A 17,160-nucleotide genomic window follows, 5' to 3' on the forward strand; every position below is an offset into this window, starting at 1 on the left:
CGCCAAGTAGTCCGCCAGTATTTTACAGTGCTTTGCTTTTGGTTGCTCAGAACAGACACTGAATCGATGCAGCTTTCACGCGTTTGCCCAGACACTGAAGGGAAAAGCCACAAAATAAGTAACTTTTTACACTCGGATGTGTGTTCTGTCTTATTTGACTCTAAGCAGCAGCAGCAAACGACTTTATTGGGGTCCTGAGGAGCTAAGCGGGGGCCTGCAGGTCCCTACCCAGCCGTTGGCTAGTCCCATGTCGGAACAGAGAGGCCATGCCTCTCTGTTTGACTCTAAGTAAAAAAAATAGTTTATGTTTGCTCCTTCCCCAGCATAAGCGTTCTCACTTGCGCGCGCTTGGCCTCCGTAGCTTTCCCGTCATTACCGCAGAAAGTTGTCCGCGAGTATAATGCCGGCTACGTGAACACACGACATAAAATTTGAACTGTACGCTATGGTAGCGTTAAGTAGGCAGAGCGTTTTGGGAACGCCCCTCTCCGCCGTAACCTTTGCAGTGCAAGGCAGCTTTACAGAGCGTTTCCGGTCCGCTCCGCTCAGACTGGCGTATCGTAACAATTTGCACATAGCGGCTAAGCAGAATGCTACCGAGAACACTTACGCGCCTGCGCACAATTCTCATAACGGCAGGTGAACGTAGAACATTGCCCACGTACCGCTAGGCACCCAATATAACGCGGCATCAGATTGCTTTCTTTATCGTTTTACAGCGAAGCTGAGAGCACGTCTATGGCGACTCTAGGAGACGCGCTTTTTAGATAGGCGAAATCAGAGCATTCCATGCAGGAACCGGTGCGTGTGACATGTGTGCGGAGCGGAGCGTAAGCAACGCTCTGCCAAAACTGTCTATTGAAGAATGATCGGGAGCACTGCGAATCGGATCAAATGACATTTATTGCCAATAACTCGGCTTCTGTTGAACGCATTCAAGTACTTTCTACGGAGAAGTATTTCTGACACAGTCTATTTTAGCTTCAAATGTATTTCTCGGCTTCGATGAAATGTTTCAGGGCCCCCTAAAGTGGGGGCTTTTTTGTTTCTTCCTCAATTTTATGGACACTGTGTATGGCAGTCTTAGCCTACTAAACAACTTGGAACAATGGATATGGGCTTGAATAGAGAATTTTATGCTCGCTACTATCTTGCACCATGCACTACTGTGTACGTGCCACTGTGCAATATTTGACGCCGTCACACAAGAGGCGGAAAAACATCAAATATGTCCCATGTATTGGGGGTCCCTGGTGATCAAAATTAATCCAGAGTCCCCGATTACGGCGTGCCTCATAATCAAGTCTTGGTTTTGGCACGTAAAACCCCATAATTCATTCCTCAAATGTACTTACACATGATTCGCACTTCAATGTGCAAAAAATTGACAAACTCTCACTCACATTCTTCTCTCAAAGAACATCGCACATAGCTGTCATTCTCGTGGCATGGACATCTAACAGATCGAGTTGACGAGGCTTTGATCGTGTTATCCACTGCTGCTGCTAGCTCGCTAACTCAAGCAAGGTTTGCGTCATACACATTTCAACGTTTCATTGGTTATGTGTGTGTCTATCTTGTACCCGTTATGACAACTATTTGATTGCACTTTGATGAAATTAAATGTCTATTTAAACATTCATCAAGTATAGCACTACAGTGACTGTTTCCAGCTAATCTACACAATAGTTTCTGGCTGCTCACGCCCTGATTTCTTGCCTTTAAAAGATCAAAATGCTGCAAAAGGACATACCTCGCGCTTGTTACCACAATATTTTAAAGGAGGAGTCGGATCCTTCCGTGTTCCACAGGCTGGCACACTATAGGAACATCAAAACGGGAAAAATTGAAGACAGTACGATATGAGTAGAGGGAGAGAGAGAACGCTCTATATTTAACGACACAAAATTCTGCTGGCGTTGTACGCGCCTCCATGTACGCGCCCATATGTACGCGCCTGCATGCTACTCTGTATTGCGAAGGGGATCGGGCAAAGGATACCCAAGTGGAGGAGGGCTGTTCATGGGCAGGAGGGCGTATACCAACGAAGCTAGCGCCAAACACTACTGTGCCTTAGTAAAAAATAGCCAGATGATTTTTGGTGGCCTGGTATGGAGATAGGGGGAACACAAAAAAGGACAAAAGTTCGGCAGCATGTTACACTCCTGTAACGCGTCAACGCGAATGCCTGCTGCACACTTCGTAATGCGCCATGTCGCATCGTAGCGTTACTAATTTCGCTTTTCGGCGTCTTCGGGTCGTATTCGACGCTTAGATGCGGCTTCGCGCGCTCGTATAGCGGCGTCATACTTGTACCAACGACGTTTCTCTTCCACTTTACGTTGCATCCTCTCAGCAGGGAATTGAAACGTATGTTGTTCTGCGTGTTGTATGGGTGATTTCATTGAACGGATGCACTGGTCGCTTCACTATGCCGAGTGCTTGTAGCCTGACCCTAACTGGAACATGAGCCATTGAGAAGGTCACGGGGTTTGTTGTTTCTTTTTTTTTGTACCAATCGACTAGCCTCCGCGTTTCTCTACGTTGTACGCGTAATTCCAATGTATGTATGCATTGCACGCTTCGCTTTACTTAGTACCTTTAGCCTCTGCATAACGACAGGGATAAGCCATTGCATTTTTTTTCTTGCTTAGGAGGGTATGTATGAGTCATTGCTCATGATGATACTTTTAGTACCACTGGACCGGACGATGGTTTTTTTTTTTAAGGCCATCGGGTGTATGGGCACTTAAGGCTTTCGCCTTAATAAGATTACAGTTGTAGGGCAACACATTTAATTATGGCTTGAAGGGTGGTTAAACTCAGCCATAGTTCCTAGGAGGAGGAGAAAATAAAGAGAGAAGGCAAGGATGTTAACCATGGATGCGTCTAGTTGGCTACCCTACTCTGGGAGACCGAAAAGAGGGAATAGAAATGTAAGATAGAGGGAAGGAGGGGAAGAAAAGCCGCGGTGAGCTCGGGCATGCATGCGGAGGGCCTGAGTGAGCCAAAGACGTTGCCATAGGCCACTCGCTCTCAAGAAAGACAAAAGTGCCTTTATAGCTTTGTGGGCCGACGAGCAATGGGGACGGTCTTCAAGGAGCACCTGCACCGACAACGGCCGATCGTCCAGTCGTCCCAATGCGATAGGTAATATTTGTTTTTCCGACGTAAATCGATGACAATGTCACAATAAATATTCGATGTTCTCTTCCACGCCGCTAACGTCTCATGCAGCACTGTCGGTCATTCCAATCAAAGTAGTGTACACCTTCGTGAAAGCCACTCGCAACCACAGCCGGTATAGAAGCGATGCCTCAAGGGTGGAGGTCGGAGTTGGAGCGAACGGTTCAGTTTCTAACTGCCTAAAGCAAAGGGACGAGACATAAAAAGCAATAATTACATTGATAGGAGAATTAACGACCTCCTTTCAATAGGCGTGATCATAAAATATGTCCCTTGATTCATCTAGACCGGCAAGTGCTGCAGGGAACAGAAAAGAGCCACCTGTAGCACATTTGGTAAAAAACAGATTGTATTCCCTAGACGTTATAACCACTTTTGTCAGAAGTGTGCGTATTCAAAACATTTAAACAAACGCAGGTTCATAAGCCTGGTGTTCTAAATACAGGTGCCAAAATCCAGAGGATGTCCACTGGAGGAACTGCCAGAGAATGTAGCGGCACATTTTAAGCATATCAGAGTTCTGGTTTGGTAATTGGGCAAGCGGAAGTCTGCTGATTCCAATGCACCGTCCACGTGTCATTCTTTCTCCTCGTCGCTAGTTACTTCACCGATTTAGCTAAGACAGTAATGCTAAAACGTCGCTCTGTTGCCCCAAAACTACCAGCAACGTATACAGGCGGAAGATAGCTCGCTTACCTTGGGAAAAGGGCGCATACCAAAACTACAAGCAGGACGGTGACATGGCGAAATCGCATCTCTCATGGAAAAGTATTTCGAGCCTCTTTTTTTTTTCTGAAAAGCGAAACGAAGAAAAATTGGGCGCCTGCTGCATAAACTGTTCGATAAAAGTCACCTGTAACATCTGGTGCCAAATATGTAAGTCACTCTGGTCTCAGGCACTTCTACGTTGTATTCAACCAAACGCAGTTTCTTAGTGCATATCTGGCGTTAGTGACGTTTATCCAGTACTCATCCGTAGAACTTATTAAAAAAAAGATTTGTTCAGGTGCTCCATCTTCCAGTATACAGAAGTGTTTTTGGAACGACGTGTAGATTTTCTGTTTTGCACAAATATTCTCTTGTAAGGCGTTTTATGCCGCGAAAGTGCGCCGCATAAAGCTGTCATTAGTTCAGGGCTCCTCTAGGAGGTGCTTCGTAAGGCTTAATGTCTCCTTGTAATGTTACCTGAGCTCCTGCGTGTCCGTATTTTGTCTACAGTTCCTCTATTCTTTAAAGGTTCTGCAAAGCATATGCATTGTTTCCTTTAGCGGTGTCATTGTTTTTCTCCAGATTCCTCGGACCGCGCAAATTGATTTGGATGGCTGGCTTGTCCGGCCGCCAACGCACGAACTGAGGCTACATCACGTCATTCAGCTATTACACCTCGCTTTCTTCCTATACTTCCATTTACCTGAGCAGAAATATCATAGCGTTTTTCACATAGCGAATTTCAAAAATTGCTGTTTCTTTACTCCTGAACAGACCGATAGGGCATGGCAGGTGGGAAAGGGAAATATATATACCATAAGCTCCTTGAAATCGGAACCAGGCTCTTTGAATCTAACAGGCCAATAGAAGCGCGCATGCTTACGAAAAGTTAGTCATATAAAACTTTCAATTAAACTGTATCTGCAACGTGTTTGCATTGTATGAAAAACAGCCTTCATTTCTAGAAAAACAAAACATTAAAGAGCAGCCTAATATTACAAAAAGAAGGTAACACAGATGCTGGCATGACAGACCGCGTCTCGTTTTTTTTGAATACCTGGCACTATTGGCCTTCACGAAACTGGTGATATAATAATTGAAGTAGTAACCTTCCACTTAGTCACAAACATTCATGTTCTTTCTTCTTGGAACATGTTGAGTGGATTATAATACATTCTACCTCATTCAGACATGTCCCCAGTTCGAATTGTAGAAAAATGCTCCTCTGGAGTTCTAGCCGCCTCGAACACTCAAGCTAATTTTATCATTTTTTAGGTCTACTTTCTCGTAGTGAGCCCAGTCGAACTAAGATCTATTTTCAGCAAATGTGCGAGATAATGTGTTTGAAAGAACATAACCTACTTTGGCAGGTGGTGAGATAGCGACAGAAGCTTCTTTCACCTGGCAACACCCTACGAAGGCGACGTCACCAGTCACATGGTCAAGCCAAGCCGTATTTAATCGGCGTGGCAAAGCTGATCAGCTGGGGCCCGACACTGTTGCACGCAGGATGCTCATCGCTTTCCTAACCTTCCAGGTTAGTTACTTACAAAATACTAAGGAATTTCGTAGCGACAATCGTTGTGTCTTCGCTGTGTCGTGCCCCTGCGACTTGAAATGGTGTAGAATTGTGCGCCTGTACTATGAAGCCGTTGCGTTTGCGTTTCTGTTCGATCTAATCCTCTTGCTCTCCGGAGATGTTGAACTTAACCCAGGCCCCAACAGAGACACAGTTTCTTCCCTTTCCCAGACGATCAAAGAACTAAAAGAAATAATTTCAGAAATACGTACAAATATAAATGAGCTCAGAGAAGCCAACGTTCTCAAAGATAACAGAATTGCTGCACTGACAAAGCGTATTTCTGTGCTAGAAAACGACCATCAGGACGAAGTAATTGCGACTCGACATAATGATGCCATCAAAGAGATAGCGCTGCTAAAAGCCGAGAGCACTGACACAAACAACAGAATGCGCCGTAATAACTTGCTTTTCCTCGAACTGGAAGACAGCGAAAAAGAAACATGGAAAGAGTCTGAGGAAAAAATAATCAATTTCTGCGCTAGCAAGCTGGAAATGCATCTAGAACCAAGCGCTATTAATAATAATATTTGAGGTTTTACGTGCCAAAACCACTTTCTGATTATGAGGCACGCCGTAGTGGAGGACTCCGGAAATTTTGACCACCTGGGGTTCTTTAACGTGCACCTAAATCTAAGCACACGGGTGTTTTCGCATTTCGCCCCCATCGAAATGCGGCCGCCGTGGCCGGGATTCGATCCCGCGACCTCGTGCTCAGCAGCCCAACACCATAGCCACTGTGCAACCACGGCGGGTAACCAAGCGCTATTGAACGTGCCCATCGCATAGGCAAATACCGTCCTGAAAGAAAGCGTCCGACAATTATCAAGTTGACTCATTTCAAGTCAAAGGAAAACATTCTCGCCTGTGGGCGGAAACTAAAGGCAACAAACTTCGCTATACGTGAAGATTTCGCTCCTGCTACTCGCATCTCACGTTCTAAATTGTTAGGTTTCATACGACCACAAAAATGTGCGTTCAAACTGCACGTAGACAACTTGCTCGTCAACAATAAGCGCTATCACTACGACCCTGCTTCTGACAGTGTGATTGAGACTACGAGACCATTCATAAAGGCGCATGGAAACAGCACATCCCAAATAACAAGACACGAAAACGTGCAATGACGGAGAACGAAGCCTATCACTTCAACCTCATCCCACAATCGTCCCTCATCTTTACATCTCCTTAACATAGCCTTCACTAACATGCGCAGTTTGCTACCCAAACGAAAACAACTTCGCAGCTTCACTCACGACATCGATGCCGACATCATAGTACTAACTGAAACGTGGCTTAAGGGAGACGTAAGAGATAGCGAAATTTTCCCTCCTAATTCCGGCTATGTTCTGTATCGCCATGATCGGAGCAACCGGAGAGGAGGGGGTGTTCTATTAGCTATCAGACACACCTTCTCATCTTCCCTGATCAGTCGGGATGATGATCTCGAACTATTGTGGACTTGCGCTTACAACGGTGCTGGAAAGACAATTTTCGGCGTGTGCTACAGGCCGCCGGATAGCCATCCGTCATTCTACGATTCACTCCGTAAAGCTCTAACCGACAGCACTGACAAATTCCCTAACGCACCTATTCACCTCTTTGGCGATTTCAATTACCCTAACATTAACTGGCCTCTGCTTTCTGTAACCAACAGGTCACCGTTATCCGAAGCTAAACAATTTATTGATCTTATGCTAGACTTCAAGCTACATCAGGTGATATCACGTCCTACAAGAGGAGATAACACCCCTGACCTTATGCTCACATCTTGCCCCGATAGCGTAAGGAGCGTTACCACACTACCCGGTCTTAGCGATCACAACCTCATCCATATCTGCGTGACAACAGCACTTAAGAAAAAGTCACCCACAACAAAAATAATAAAAGATTACAAAAGGGCGGACTTTGACGCCATAAATAACGAACTCCAAAATTTTTTAAATGATTTTCAGCAGTCTTACTTATCAAGAACTGTTGATAGCAACTGGGAACTTTATAAGAATGTATTGCTCAACCTGGAAGCTAGATACATACCAACAGTTCTCGTGAAATCTGACTCTAACAATGAATGGTTTAATAAACGACTGAAAGCTCTCCTTGCTAAAAAGAAAAGGCTTTACCGAAAAGTCAAACTTACAAATACCTCAGAAACAGGGGAAAAATACGAACTGTGCGCTAACCAATATATTCAGGAGCTGACGATAGCCAAAGATAACTTCTTTAATCATGACCTTCTGACGATTCTACGATCAAACCCCAATAAATTCTGGCGCTTACTTTCAGTAAAGACACATTCTAGACAGATTGAACTAACAGATCCGGATGGTAATGTCATTAATTCTGAGAAATGCGCGTCAGCTCTTAACGACTACTTTACCTCAGTTTTCTCCATCACTAAAGACACTCCCATTGAACCAATACCACCACTCCCAGTAACATTAATGCCAGACATCAAGATCAACCCTGATGGCATATGTAGCCTCATTAATTAACTCAAACTAACCACCTCAGCCGGGTGTGATCGAATCAACGGCAAAATACTAGTTACCACCAGTAACATTTCTAGCCAGGTAGTACATCTAATATTTACGCAATCCTTAAAGTCTGAAAGCTTGCCCGACGACTGGAAGAAGGCCCATGTCGTACCAATCTTCAAGAGTGGCGACCGCTCCCGTGCTATAAATTATCGCCCAATTTCTCTGACCAGCATTTGTTCTCAACTTCTAGAACATATAATCTCATCCAACCTATTGTCCCACCTGGAATCTATTAAGTTCTTTTACCCTCACCAGCACGGCTTCAGAAAACTATTTTCATGTGAAACCCAACTCGACGAGTTCACCCATGACATTCTACATTTCATGGACCTTCATTTGCAGATTGATGCCATTTTCTTGGATTACTCAAAAGCATTCGGCCGCGTTTCCCACAATCACCTACTTCAAAAACTCGCACCTATTGGAATCCCGAATAGCTTGCTTACCTGGCTTGAACACTTCTTAAAAGGGCGCACACAGTTTACCTCTGCAAATAAACATAATTCATCTCTTAGCAGCGTAACATCGGGTGTGCCACAGGGTGCTGGTTTATCGTCTCTACTTTTCCTCATCTACATCAATGACTTACCTGCTAACATTAAGAATAAATTACGTCTTTTCGCGGATGACTGTGTCCTATATTCCCCAATCAAAGGCTCGAATGAAATCGCCGCACTACAACAGGATCTCGATTCCATCGCAGTATGGTGCGAGAAATGGTACATGCCGCTTAACCTTACTAAATGCAAAGCTCTGTCATTCACCCGCAACCACAGCTTAACCAGTCACACCTACATAATAAATTCAGCTCTTATCAATCATGCCCCGTCTTACAAATATCTCGGCGTTCACATGACATCGACACTATCATGGGCAACTCATATTGACACCATCTGTTCTAATGCTTCACGCACCCTTGGATATTTAAAACGCAAACTGAAAGCCGCATCACCAGAAATAAAAAAGCTAGCTTATCTAACATTCGTACGTCCTCAGTTAGAATATGCGTCATCTATCTGGCACCCTTCCCAATCATATTTAACCTATGACATAGAAGCAATACAAATCGCGCTGCTCGGTTTATAACTTCCAATTACTCTCGTGATACCAGCATAACCGCACTAAAACGTACACTTGAACTACCATCACTTGCTTCCTACCGGATCATCTCTCGTCTCTGCTTGCTTCACACCTTTTATTAACATCCACCCTCCAGGCATTCCCTGTTAAATCCCCCCTTACGTACATCCTCTCGCTTAAGCCACAGTCATCCCATAGCAAACATTAACACATGATCGTCTGCCATGAACACTTCATTCTTTCCTGACGCTATAACCCATTGGAATCATCTCCCAGAAGATATCGTATCATGCACTGACCGTAAAACGTTCCGCGAAAAGTTAACCACACTGCTTAATTGCCGATCCCACCGACCCTTACTCTAACACGGTGTTCCTTTTTTTTCACAATTGTTCCTGGCTTGTATTTGTTTATTGTTGTTTCTTTACAGTTCTGTACATTTCTTCTAACATTGTTACAAGGATTAAAGCCCTCCCTTATATAATGCCTCCGGGCCTTTAAGGTGAAAATAAATGAAATGAAATGAAATGAAATACCAGTATGCATCAGTTGCCGGCTGTTTATATCTGGGTCATTTGCAGCCACTAAGCTCTCAACAGCGTTAAGGAAGAGCGGAACAAATTCAATGTTTCTTGCATCCTTGAAAATTGGAAACTAGGGCTAAGAGAAAAATCTGGCTAGTGAACTGGGATAAACTGCAGGGCGCCTTCAAATCTCGAAATTACCTCTGTAGACTCTCAACGAGGCAGTGAAAACGAGAGGTGAAAGGCAGAGAGGTTAACAAGATTAAGTATCATGTTGGCTACTCTGCACAGGGGAATAGGGTAGGGCCTGAAAGTATAAAAGAAACAGGGGAAGATTAAAACAAGAACGCATCAGTTCAAACATTATAGTTTTCCGAGGACTAGCGTTGCTTTTTCAAAGCACACTACCACGTTTAAAGCCATTCGGGCCGACGTTAGCTGAGACCTAGGTCCAAGAATCCTGGCTTCCGTAAGGGGACGGTTGCCAATCTTGTCGAGCCTGTTACTGAGGGCATATGTTTAGGCATTGGAACGACAACAATCACACAAAAGAAGCGCTATCGCCTCTCCGCACACGCAAACTCAACATTCTTGAATTGTGGCCTTTCCGATGAGGTAAGAGTTATCATTAGTAAAAGCTGTTACAAGCCATATGTGACAAATGAGAGGTATCTCCCATCCTGGTACGCCATGCGGAAGCGAAGCTTCCTATGGCGATCCAGGGAATAAAGACGCAACCTTTTTGTGGTATCTTCGACTGGTCGCCTCCATACCCCAAAGCAGAGTCGGGCAGATTCGGCCTTACACGAACTCGGAGGTAGAGGGCAAGCGATCAAGGCGAACGTGTGACTCGCTCTCGTAGGAGGAATTGGTGAATGCATAACCACGTGACTACTGCCAACGCCAGATGTTTCGACTATCCAAAGCTCCCGGCACTGCCCAGAAAACCGGCGGATGCGCCGGTGGGGCGTGTTCATCGAGACGCCAGTATGCAGTTGGCTAATTTGCGTAAGTTACGGTGTACCTTCGCCAACACTGGCGACGCTGTGCTGTGATGACATTGCAGAAAATGCTTGTCTGGATGACTGCTCCGCCGACAGGGCTCGGAGCGCCTCAAAGTGATGAAAGCTGGAGGAGAGTGATCGAAAAGAGCCAGCCGAATGCCAGGCGCAAAACCTCTTTCAACCAGCCGAACATAACGCCACTCGCAAGAGTGGTCTCGAGTGCTCCGAAACGGCCAACGGAAGAGGCCATTAGACTTTGCCGAACCCCACTGACCCCACGTAAGCTTGCGAGGAAGCGCACGGATTTTCCGCTGCGTCCGTTCTTGACATCGGCGTAGCGACGTGGCAGCCACTGTTACGTGAAGATCGAGCTGCTGTGTCTGCTTGCTCCTTTACAAGGATACCACAATGACTTGGCAGTCATTGAAATACAATGTCATGTCATTTCTCAAATTTTCGATAGTTAATTTATCGTTTCTTCACAATAAGTCATTCGTGGACTCCACAGCGTAATGGAGAGGGCCAACTCTAAAGGGGGACCTTAGAATCGCGGACGATGTAACATTCCTCCGGCGTTTCGTGATCGGTAAATTTATTTGCTGCACGCTGTGCTGCACGTTCGAAAGACTTCGTTAATTTGAAGTGTAATGTCCCGAATTTCATCACTGTATATCTTGCTGGGAATACTTCTGCCCGGACGACTTCTGCTGCAGAACTAAAGTACATGACCGACCCATCTGTGCAATCATGTAAGCGGTCATTGAGGGCTTCATGTAATAGCAATAACGCTGTCTGATTCAATGCTGCTTATGGCATTCGTGCCTTCTACTTGATGCCTGGAACGGTAAGGCATATTCGAGGTGAATGTAGACAACACAGTGACAACAATGGCCATGCCGCTGGGACGTAATTCCATTGCAGCGATGCTCATTGCGCAGTCAGGAGACGCCCAAAACGTTTATGCTGCCTACTTTCTCGCAAGCAAGCTAGATGGTGAAAGGGTGTCCTTTCTACATGTCGAATGTGCGCTCTTAGACCGTCGATTGGAATGTACAGTGTGCGTCGCCCTTGTGCAGAGCGCGTGAACGGCAGCCGCCTGGGTGCTCTGGAGCCAGCCACTGCAGCGACGTTCACCGACAGTTGCTGGACCCGAGATAAGATGCGTCTGGGCACGCTTGGCTGCACGTACGCAGAAGCCTTTCTCTTTCACCGCCCGCGCAAGCCCCGGGAGCGGACGCTTACGCAGCGCCTTCGTCTTGCCACTGCTACACGCTTCTGCGGCAGTGGCTTTGTTGAAGTTTTTAAAGAACTGCGAATTGTGCGACCGCCTTTGCACGTTGTAGCGCGTAGTTTCGCGTTACTGTGTGAATTTTCTCTTTTTTTTCCATTTTTTTCCCTCTTCTTCTTTCTCCTTTTATTCCCTTTACCCCTTTCCCCAGTACAGGGTAGCCAGCCGGTACTTACACTGTCTAACCTCCCTGTCTTTCCTCTCCTTTGTCTCCTCCTCCTCCTTCGATTTCACGCGGATCAAAGCAGCGCGAACCGAGACCACAGGGTTCGTTTCAAAAAAGTGCTTTGTCACTGACGCTCAGCTTATCTGCTTTCTCGGGCATTGAAAGAACGAGGTTTGTCTTTAAGTGTGGCCAAGCGACTCCAGAGGCATCTTATGTCGTGCCCAGCTACTACCATAGACGTCGCTGCCTGGCTCTGGAGCACCCAGGCGGCCGCCTTTCACGCTCAGCATTAGCCACGAGAACGACCTAGAGAGGCGCTGCGAACGCCACTCGCGTGGCGTCAGGGCACGGACTCGCGTCTGCCGTCTGCTGCAGTTCCGGCGGTGACCGGATGCCTTCTACAGTGTTTACGTTTGTTCGTTCTCGTTCCGAATGCTTGTATACTTATGACGGGCCTCTCAGATATATATTTTAATATGTCTTCGTTCGCCAAAATGTAATCAAGGAGCTCATTTCCTAGACGACAATACACTTCTCGAAGGCAACCCGAGTGAGCTCAGGCCAGCCCGTTACGGGTTTTTCATGCGCGGATCTACACTTTCCAGTGGTAGATCACGGGAATAATAAAGGCATAGACGCAAAAGCACAGCATATAAAATCTAGTTAAGATTACATATCCACCATGGTGCAATATGCGTGTCACAATTAAACGCTGACTATATATGACTTCTACAACATTCATCTTGATTTTAAACCGCTAAAACATGTTTGCTCATGACGACTAGTTCACGGTATCATACCGAATTTTTCTATTTCTTCACAGAAACCCTAGGCACTAACAGGAGGACTAGAACTTAACTAGCACTGCAGTTTAGATTCGGCCAGCACCACTTGCGTTTTTAACTGGTTTTCAAAATTAGGCCGTTCTTCACCGGTTAAATTTAAGTGGCGGTAAGTTGAAACAAAGCTGATTGAGGTTTACAGCTGTTTGCAGCACACAGAAAGCAATGTACCAATATTTATTTCCTTTCCGTGCTACAAGTTCAACTCACTTGTGCAATTTACTGGTGCTTCTTGCTTGAGAAACAGACATGATGAATATGTTTGGAGAACTGACACAGGCTGCTCCGGTCAAAAATTTGAATGAAATATGCCTTTTGTACCGGTTCGCTGCAGCCAGCAAGAAGCCGAAAGCCCATTCATTAGTACTGTTGCACATATTTAAGATATCATTGTTCCCCAGTGGAGGTCAAGTGTTCATGTGAGACTTGTGGTGTCTTCTTTAAGAGGCGCGTACGGGAGGTTTTCTTTTATGCACTGACGAAGCAAATAGTTTTCAGTCTGTGTAATTAAGCAACGCTGGATCGAGACATGTTGAGGCAGAATGTGTTCGCATTTTCCATTTCAACGCAGCCTAAGCTGCGCTGTAGTGCCTCGAGTATGCGACAGGCATTTTAATTGGAGCTGTAGAGAGCTACTAGAGAGCTACTTTATGGATTCAATTCGATGTTGTAGTGAACTGTTACGTTTCACGAACAATGCGCGCCTCCCCATAACGACAGTCGGTTGCTTCCGTTGCGGCAGGGGTGTGCCATATTGTCGGTAAAAGCTACTGAGGATCACCATGACACATATCATCGCTTGCATTTGATTGCTTCTCGAACTTAAACACGAAATTTTTTTCATGTGATTGCTCTTATGGTATTCGTTAGGTATATATACTATACACGATGCGCCGTCGTGTTAACAGCCAATGCGCTTCTGGGTGCTTATTTCAGAGAACGGTGAAATTAGTACCAAAGCTCCTCACACAAAATGAGCGCCTATCTCTTCCATTTAGGCCTTAATACAGTTGCCAAATTTCATTTAAAGAACTCACCAGAGTGATAGGAATTATGATGAAAGCTTCGCTGGGCAGTGTCCTTCTAACACGAATTTACAATGTTGACACCAAATATCAAGGTATTTCTTCCATATAAAAGGTCTCTCATGCTTAAGTAATAAGGGAATGCTAAATGTTTAGAGCAGCATCATAAATAAGTTCGCGTGTTCTACTTACACTGGTTACTTTTAAGCACAATTTATGAGCAGACGGGGTGCTTATATGCATTGCAAGACCAGTAGACCCCTTAAGCGCTACATAGCTTGCGATATCCAAGTCGCAAATTTCAATGACTCGCGCGGTTTCAAAGAACAAACCACGATCCACGCATGACAACTGAAATAATCCGAAATAACCTTCTGGAAGTACCGCTCAAGCCGACAATACCCCAAGCACGCAACAAGAAAACGAGCGCGCGCGGTAGCCGAGCGAGCCGGAGCGAGCAGCGTCCTGCCCGTGACGTCACTCGCGAAAGGGCACCACTCCTAATTCTCGCCGCTAATACACAAGGGTGGCCATGCGCTATGGCGACTGTGGTTGCTGTGGATGCACACTTATGAAAGCTGAGGCACGTCCGTAGAAGTTGGGCTTGTATACTCTGGAGTGTGTGAAGGTTCGTTTTACTCGTGCTACCCCGCACGGACAGGCTGTATCTTAGGGAGCCCATAATTAATGCATATTATCGCTCTAGTATTGATGGCACAGATTGACTGCCAATTGCGCCTATTAAGGCAGGACATGACACTACCCTAAATGCATCGCACTACCACGCTGAACTCAAACTCCAACTGAACTGTTTTGCCCTAGAGATAGTTTAAAGCTAACTTTCACTGTGATTTTTGCTACGGGGATAAAACGGTAACCTCATAGTGGCGTCCAGCCTGCCTCCTTTATGCCAAAAAAAAATGTACCCGTTTGCTTCGCACTCACTTTCTCGGTAGGAAGTTGGTTTTTCAGAGGCCTGCCTTTCACTAATATCAGCAGCAAAGTATTCGGCAGTCTTGATTATAATAATTCTCAATATCGAGGGATGAAGGCTTGACCGCCAACGGGGAACTAGCGAATTGAAAACATACAGGAGGCCGGTCATGTCGGTGGCGTGGATTCGCGTGGTACGCCAGCATACACTCACCTTCGCTGATAGCAGCTCGCACGTTGTAAGTGCTGAAACACGCACTGACACTTACAAATGCCAGAACTAGTCAAGATGATTAGCCCCGCCGGCGCCGAACGCCAGCGTATTTTATGGTGCCTGTCATCGATGGGCAACACAATTGTTTCTAGTAGCAGGGGCATGGTATAAACAGGCTTGCTACATTACAAATATATTTCCTGCAGGTCCCTAAGTACTAACTTGAGGAACTTCATATACGTATAGTCACGTTCAATTATTTCGCGGGAGCTTACAAGGTGGCGAATATTTAAAAAAAAAGCATGTAATTAGTTTTAGAAAGATAGTAAGGAAGAAACCACCTGTTCAAAGCAGAAAGCTCTAGGTTTTACATGTAATAATAAGTTCCAGATATCTTCAAGAAGTTCGATATTACTGGGTTCTATATTTTACTGATAGAGTAAGCTTAAATAAGATAACTTTATCCCAGCTGCTGGAACAGTTTATGTTAACAAGTAGAAGTAAACCGAGCTGCAGCTAGAACGTACCTTCAGTCTTGCTTCTCCACTTTCGCCTACAGTTACAACCTGTCTCAGCAATGGTCAACTAAAACGCCGAAGACTTCCTTTTTGTATTCTTCAAACAGCTCTACTGCCCCCGAGATTTAATAAATAGCGTATAAGTTTGGCACTATTAAGTTCATGCTTTGTACGCCAGCTGCGCAGCCTCATTCTGAAAAAAAGGAATTTTCAGTTTCTTTCTTGGAACTACGAGTCGTTCTTAGATATTTTACATTTAGAAGTGTAAAGGCTCGGTTCAACTGATGATCTATCACGTTGTGCCGTCTTCACTATTGCGGCAATAAATTCTTTTTTTCGTGCTCAAGTGCCACGTCCACGCTTGAGTGCTGTCGTTCCTAAAGCTACACTTCATCGTTGCTTTGTTTGCGGCGTATAGTGAAGGTACTGCTTTATAAGTAGGCCGCACACAAGTGTTTCTTATACTGCGCTACTGGTCGCATGCTCGCTCTTTTCCTATTCCTATGATGGATGGATGGAGTAACTTTATCGGCGATTTCTTCAAGTGTGTTGTGTACCCCTAGTTGCAGCAGGAGCTCTGTCTCGGTGTTCTTGGGGATTCCCAGCACTAGTTTGACTAGCTTCCTCAGTTGTACATTGAGTTTGTCATTCCTATGAAAGCCTTGGCGAATGCAACAGTGTGTCTCTTCTGAAGACAGCTGTCAGCCTTATTTTAACTGGTGACCTTTTTGTGCTAAGCAATCTTTGCCCACTTAAGACAACTTGAATCTATCTATCTATCTATCTATCTATCTATCTATCTATCTATCTATCTATCTATCTATCTATCTATCTATCTATCTATCTATCTATCTATCTATCTATCTGTCTGTCTGTCTGTCTGTCTGTCTGTCTGTCTGTCTGTCTGTCTGTCTGTCTGTCTATCTATCTATCTATCTATCTATCTATCTATCTATCTATCTATCTATCTATCTATCTATCTATCTATCTATCTATCTATCTATCTATCTATCTATCTATTTATCTATAGATTATATATACATCTATCTATAGTTAATAGATTCGTGTAATACACATTCATCTGCATGAAGTCTGATTTTAGTTGAGGTGCTACGAGGTACATCATTGATGTATATTAGAAATAATAAAGGACTCAATACGGATTCCTGAGGAACGCCTGACGTAACGTCGAGAGGGGCTGATCCTACCGAGGTAAAAGAAAGAAATTGTAAGCGATAAAGAAGAATAAACAGGCTATCCAAGAAATAAGACAGGGATTCTTGAATTTTACGTTTAATTTTGCGACTAGTTTAGAATGAATCACAGGATACAAAGCTTTAGAGAAGTCAATAAAAATGGCGTCCACTTGGTTACCTATGTCTAGGTTAGAAGCGATATCATGAACAAAATCGACTAATCGCATTTAAGTACTATAACCACGACGGAAACCATCTTAGGCAGATGTTAGAACATGATTAAAGTTAAGGAATTCGATTATGTGCTTCTGTATAATGTGTTTTGCCATCTTGCATAACTGGTGTGTCAGAGATATC

The 17,160-nt window shown here is 44.8% G+C and overlaps 1 long non-coding RNA gene across 1 annotated transcript; it reads right to left on the minus strand.

The window, feature by feature from the left end:
• Positions 1–1,744: 1,744 nt before the first annotated feature.
• On the minus strand, positions 1,745–15,724 carry LOC142574314 (uncharacterized). The gene is made up of 4 exons (XR_012826493.1): positions 15,617–15,724; positions 4,710–4,746; positions 3,883–3,978; positions 1,745–1,820 (listed from the first exon to the last, which is right to left on the minus strand). It is a non-coding gene; the product is annotated as an uncharacterized LOC142574314 (long non-coding RNA).
• Between the last annotated feature and the right edge of the window lie 1,436 nt (positions 15,725–17,160).

The sequence above is a fragment of the Dermacentor variabilis genome, chromosome 3, assembly GCF_050947875.1.
Source record: "Dermacentor variabilis isolate Ectoservices chromosome 3, ASM5094787v1, whole genome shotgun sequence".
Classification (NCBI taxonomy): domain Eukaryota; kingdom Metazoa; phylum Arthropoda; class Arachnida; order Ixodida; family Ixodidae; genus Dermacentor; species Dermacentor variabilis.